General features: G+C 30.3%; 1 long non-coding RNA gene across 1 annotated transcript; it reads right to left on the bottom strand.

Moving 5' to 3' along the window:
* On the bottom strand, positions 1,606 to 3,820 carry LOC110269923. Its single transcript, XR_002358769.1, has 3 exons — positions 3,523 to 3,820; positions 3,306 to 3,434; positions 1,606 to 1,803 (listed from the first exon to the last, which is right to left on the bottom strand). It is a non-coding gene; the product is annotated as an uncharacterized LOC110269923 (long non-coding RNA).

Below are 5,680 nucleotides of genomic sequence, written 5' to 3'. Positions count from 1 at the left end.
GGTGGTTTGATTTTTGCATTTGTTTTAGCCGATAAACTTAGTTTTCTTATGTGGCGCTCGTCCTCCTTTTTTTTATTGGTTGTTGTTAGAGTTGTTACTTTCTTCTTTTTGTGTAGATTCTTGTGAAGACATGTTCTTTGTGAATTGTTGAGTTATATGCACTTTTTATATGCCTTGAATTTGTATAGTTTTTTTCTCCTTAATCTATTGATGGGTATGTGATCTTCATAATAATATTAGTGTTGGCGAAGTTAGTTCCTATAATCAATGAATAATTTAAATTAGAAATAAAATAATGTCTAAAATAGCAAAAATAAGTAATTTTTTTAGTATTACCTGTTTTATTTGTTGTAATGAGTGTTGAGCCGTTGAGGTTTAGTATTTTTTGTTGGAATAAATATCTTGGTAAGAGTGTATTGTTTAGAACTTTCTTTAAGATTAAAATAATTTACATTGACTTCAAATATAAGTGAGGTTGCACAAATTTTTCAATTGGGTGGTGTTTCAATGTCATTACTTTTATGGAGTACCATTAGATTTGAAATAGTTGTACTCAACAATTTTTTTTGCTTCGTCATCAAATAGTACAAAAATTGTTGTACCACTTTGATCTGAAACCTTTAATTGAATTTCGAACCTAAAATAAGTATTGAGTTAGTAACTAATAATTTGATAGATGAGATTATGAAAATTATATAGAGTTACCTTATTGTTGGATAGTGTGTGTTTGATTACATGTGTCAGTGCCACAAATGTAGTTATCTCCTTTTTCATATCATTTCTTCTTACACTTTTCACATTCAATATAATTATCTCCATTGAGTAAGTTTGAGATGGTGTGTAGTTTGAAAATAAATTTTTTAAATTTTTTGTACTAAATTTGATGTTATTTGAAGGAATAGTAATAAGAGACTTATATAAGTAGTTCAAATAGTATGGAATTTGAATATTTGTAACGTAAAATTTATTATGATTAATAATATTATTATGACATTTGTAATATGGATGTTTATTACATTGAATGATTTATTTATAGAAATTAATAAATTAATTAATAGAATTATAAATTTATTGTATTGTTTACAACAGTAAGATATAATAAATATAGAAATATGAATTTAATGTCTTTGTAAGTTACAAATTTAGTTAGACGCTATTAATTTCTAATTATTTTCGTTGGTAATTATTGTATTGTTTTATATATATGTATATATTTTGCTGATTTGAAAATAATAGATGATTTAACAAAAATTAAGTGATTGATTCTAAAATTTTGCCAAATAAGCAATATTACTGACATAGCATGTAACACCCTACCACACTAAGCTTTACGCTTAAGTCGTAAAACAGAGGTGGTGTGGTATTACGACCTCTAAAATAAAATGAGTACATATAATAGCAGAAGAATTGTAATATGCTAGGAGTCTTGAAGAATAGAGGAAGCAAAAATCGCAAAATAAAAGCGCAACGCTCAAGGAACGAGTTAATCTGCACGCTAAGAAAACCATAACTATTAAACATATGATAACAAAAGTAGGAATAGAGTGCCAAAGATACAAAATAACAAGCTCCTAACTCAGTCTGCGAAGTCAAGACTGGCCGGAGAATATTTACATATCCAAAACCCAAAAGTACATATACATAATCCTGCCTCTCCATAGACCTCTAGGAGGATCAAAAGAACAAGATATGCGGAGAGAAAACCGAGTACATATATATATACATCATAGCATAACAAAATAGCCCTGTAACCACTCCGCTTCAAGAGTCTAGACGCCTAACGAGATGTCTCTTGACCTGCATCTGAAAAATAACAACATAGTATGGAATGAGAACCGGAGGTTCTCAGTATGGTAAAGGTGCCACACACATAATATATAAGGTTTTGGGAATGCCAGAGGCAATCCTAGAACGCCGACACTCAGATTATAGAGCTTAAAGTATTAAATCAGAAGCCATAAAAGGTGGTTTTCTAAGAATACCTAAACTTGACTTAACTTAACCTTAAATCTAAATCCCATATTGTCATTCCTCCATACCTCCACTTTCTTCAGTATTTCACAGACAGTTAAGCAGATATAAGCAAGCACAAGAAGGTTACAAATATAGCAGGTAACAATTACACATTTAACATGGCAAATACAGTTAGGCACACCCAACTAATGCACAAGCAAGTAATTCAAGTAATATGCAGATGATGCATGCCTGTCCTATGGCTGATGAGGCTCATCTGTCGGTTATCCAGCCAACCCAACAAGTCTGAATTGTCTTTAGACTGTCCCCCGACGTGCATCCCCAAGAGTCTATGCATAACTTTATCTCAAATAATCAATATTACTCAATGGAGTAACATTCTCAGAAATTTATATAGTGCCCGGTCACACTTACGTCATAGGGTCAACAGAGTATCGAGTTTTCAACCTGGTACACGTGGTGGCAAGCCACGGCACTTAATCCAGGGAACCTCGTATCTCAGATCATTAAATTATTCAAGCCATGTAAATAATTCAATTATAATTCATCAACATCCACATCATTCTCAATCGTATCTCATTCATCATCATACATCAATCATATTCAATCATTTTCTTTCATTATCACACCTCCCATTCCGTCCATCAATAGTTCCAATTCAAAACATAATTCATTCTTTTCTAAATGAATCAAACTTAAAACATGCTCATTTTTTTAATAACTCAAAATCAAACCATATAACCTTTGAATCTAAATCTTTTTAAATAATCATATAAACAAAATCTCTAATTTTTATAAAATTTCGGCAGCATCTCCTCTAAAACTCGAATTTTGCCACCATTTTCGGGTCCAAACCTGCTTTCTTTTCAATTCAACATACCCTTCCTCATCATCATAACAATCACCACAATAAATCTACCTCAGATAAATAATTATACTCATACAATATTCAAATCCAACAACCTAAAACTCAACTAAGAATCATAGTTCACAAATCCTAGGCTTTTAACACAAAATACCTCATTATCACAACAACCTCCACAATAGTTATACCTCAAATCAATAATTCACCAAATCATTAGTTAATCAACAAGCACCAAACCAACCATGTTCATCAACAATAACATTCAACCATAATTCTCTCCAAATTAACATAACAACATTCACCATCCAAAATTAATAACTAATTATTCAATAAACTTCAACCAAATATATTCATCAACAAATTACTAAACATTAAACATACACCTGCATTTCAACTTATCTTATGGTCGTCTAGCCTAAGTTTTCACAGAACATTATATATTAAATGCAAGAAACCTAAACCATACCTTGGCCGATTTCCACGTAACGACCAAAGCTATTTATTCAAAACCAAGACAGCCCCTCAAAACTCAACTAATCCGCTTCCTCCAAGTTCCAGTATTCACAATTTCAAGCTCCAATTATTTATTCACAACCTAATACACATTCATAACACATATATATCCAATTTAATACTCAAAGCTCAAATTCAATAAAAATAAAATAGAATTATCGTATCCTCACCTTATCAAAGCTTCACATAAGTAAGAGTGAATGTTTTCCTCAAACTAATTGGATCCTAAAATATCAAAAATCAAAGAAATTCAACACCCCTTCTCAAAACTCGAAAATTGGGGGAAATGAGAGGCTGAAGTGGAATAGCAAGTTAGAAATTGTTCCGGTAGAAATGTAGAGCTCAACGCGGTGAACGCGTGGCCGCAAACAGTGCGGCGATTGGAGCTCAAACGGAGGAGTTACAGGATTTGGAACTTTGCCGTAAGGGTTCGGCATCCCTTTCCTCTCCCTGGAGCTCAGTTGTGTCGCTGAGGAAATGAGGGAAAGAAGAGCCCGTGGCTCTTTTTAATGGGCTGGTCCGGTTGGACCGATAGTCCGGTTCGGGTCCAGTTCAATTGGTTTGGTTTTTTCGGTCCAATTTTAGACCGTTTTCTTCAAAATTAGTGTCAAAATTCTCGTTTCAATGAGCTCTACCCTAATTTAATATAATATTCACATTTCTAATCCTCCTTATTAAAAATTAATTTATTGACTAATTATCTACTAATTTAACTGGAGTTTACATAACATTAGTAGGAGAAGAAAAATGTCTTAAAAATAATATGGGTAAACTTATGTATTTAGTATCTACTTTTATATATTAAAAATAGATATTCTTAAAAAAAAAGAATTGGTTGTTAGCTCCGAGCCTCTTAAAGCAAAATAAATATTTGATCTATTTCATTAAAATAATACCACATTAATTAATATGCATGGTAGGTCATCAATTAAGATAATTTTTTCGTTCTTGCTTGTAATTTAGTTTTTTACTTTTTTTTTTTTTTTTTTACCCAATCCTCCTCCCCCATCTCAGTTTTAGTCCCTGTTTTTTCAAACGCTATCTTAAGAATGAGGATATGACAATAAGGGGACTATCCTTTAAGTTTGTCATTCTTTTTGTGAAGCTTTTCCATTAAAACAATAAGCATGCAAGTTCCAAGTGATAAAAAGAATTTTGGTTACTTGTGAGTACATAGGTTCTTCCCTGTTTTAATGGCAACGTTATTTGAAATGATGTCATGTTACTTTCATTTGACATGGCTGCATATCATCGTTTCTTAAACTTTAATTAACCTTTTAAGTTAAACAATTCTCACCAGTTAATTTTAAATAACTATAATTAATAACTATTAATTTTGTATCTTTTAAAAATAAATTTTAAATAATTACTAATTAATTAGTGACAATTAATTAGTATGGAGTGCAATTCAAAAATACTTGTTAACTTGTTATTGGCTAAATTTTTTATTAGTTACTTAATGAGATTATCAAATATTATCTTATGGTTCAAAATTATGTATGTTAATTTTAGATATCATCCATTTAAAAAGAGTTTCTCTATCATACTCACCATCAAAGTAACATATAAAATAAGTTAACATACATTAGTAATATTTAAAAAAATCAGTTACTCATGATGATTTAAAACAAATAATTCTTAAATAACAAGTTATTGAATAATAACTTAGTTACTGTAAAGCAGCGATGGATTACCTATTGTGAATTTGAATAAATGAGTTTGAAGTTATTAAAGGGTTAAGAAAATGGAACACTAAAAGGGAGGTTTGATTGAAAAAGAGTGATTTGATAGAAAAACATCATTGTGATTTGTGAAAGTTTTAAAAGAAACAGAAATTAATGTGAGAATTACAGTTCGGTTCTTAAATAATGTTGATGATGACATGGACGGCCAAGATTACATCAGCCATGCATTGTCCGAAATGTTAGCTGCAAAGCGTCTAAGCAAATGGTTAATAATTAATTAATTAATTAATTAATTACCCTTAAAATATGATTAATCAGCGAACCAAAATGCCATTGTCAATATTGTTGATTCAAATGGTCGCTTACTTACGAAGGAATAAAACTTTTGTTAGAAGATATTTTTTTTGGGTGATGTGAATATTTTTTATCCACAATTGGAAAATTTATTTTCAAATACAGTGGTTAATTTTTTGTCCATTGATAACATATGGATGAATTGGATAATTAATTCAAAATTTCAGAATTTTTATATGGAAGACAATGATAAAACTGTCAATATTTTAGTAGAAAAATGAATAATATTTTATATCAGTCTTCAAAATTTTCAGTCTGATGTTTTAATTCCAACAATTTTTAATTATAT

The sequence above is a fragment of the Arachis ipaensis genome, chromosome B03 (genome assembly GCF_000816755.2).
Source record: "Arachis ipaensis cultivar K30076 chromosome B03, Araip1.1, whole genome shotgun sequence".
In the NCBI taxonomy this organism is placed as follows: Eukaryota; Viridiplantae; Streptophyta; class Magnoliopsida; order Fabales; family Fabaceae; genus Arachis; species Arachis ipaensis.
The sequence above is the reverse complement of the archived record's forward strand: the minus strand, read 5'-3'. Positions and strand labels throughout refer to the sequence as shown.